This window comes from Cucurbita moschata, unplaced genomic scaffold, assembly GCF_002738365.1.
Source record: "Cucurbita moschata cultivar Rifu unplaced genomic scaffold, Cmos_1.0 Cmo_Scf00020, whole genome shotgun sequence".
In the NCBI taxonomy this organism is placed as follows: Eukaryota; Viridiplantae; Streptophyta; class Magnoliopsida; order Cucurbitales; family Cucurbitaceae; genus Cucurbita; species Cucurbita moschata.
In genome coordinates, this window is record NW_019268536.1 from 827,209 (window position 1) to 827,505 (window position 297).

A 297-nucleotide genomic window follows, 5' to 3' on the forward strand; every position below is an offset into this window, starting at 1 on the left:
TATCATCCTTTAATCTGTGGAGAAGACATATCATTTATTTCAGAAACAAAGTCGGCAAATTTAATTGGTTTAAGGACAAGTTTTGTGGATTCAAACGTATGTAGGGACATAAATTTGAGTGTGAGTATTAACTATCCTCCTAAAGATCGATAGTTCATCTCGTGTTCATGTTATTCTTGAACTGTTAGATTATATTTATTGAATGGATTTGAGTTTATTGTCGGGAAGCTAGATTTACGTTCGATTCTCTTCCAAGTTCTTTTGTTTTTTGAATTTTTTTTTTTTTTTTTTTTTTTT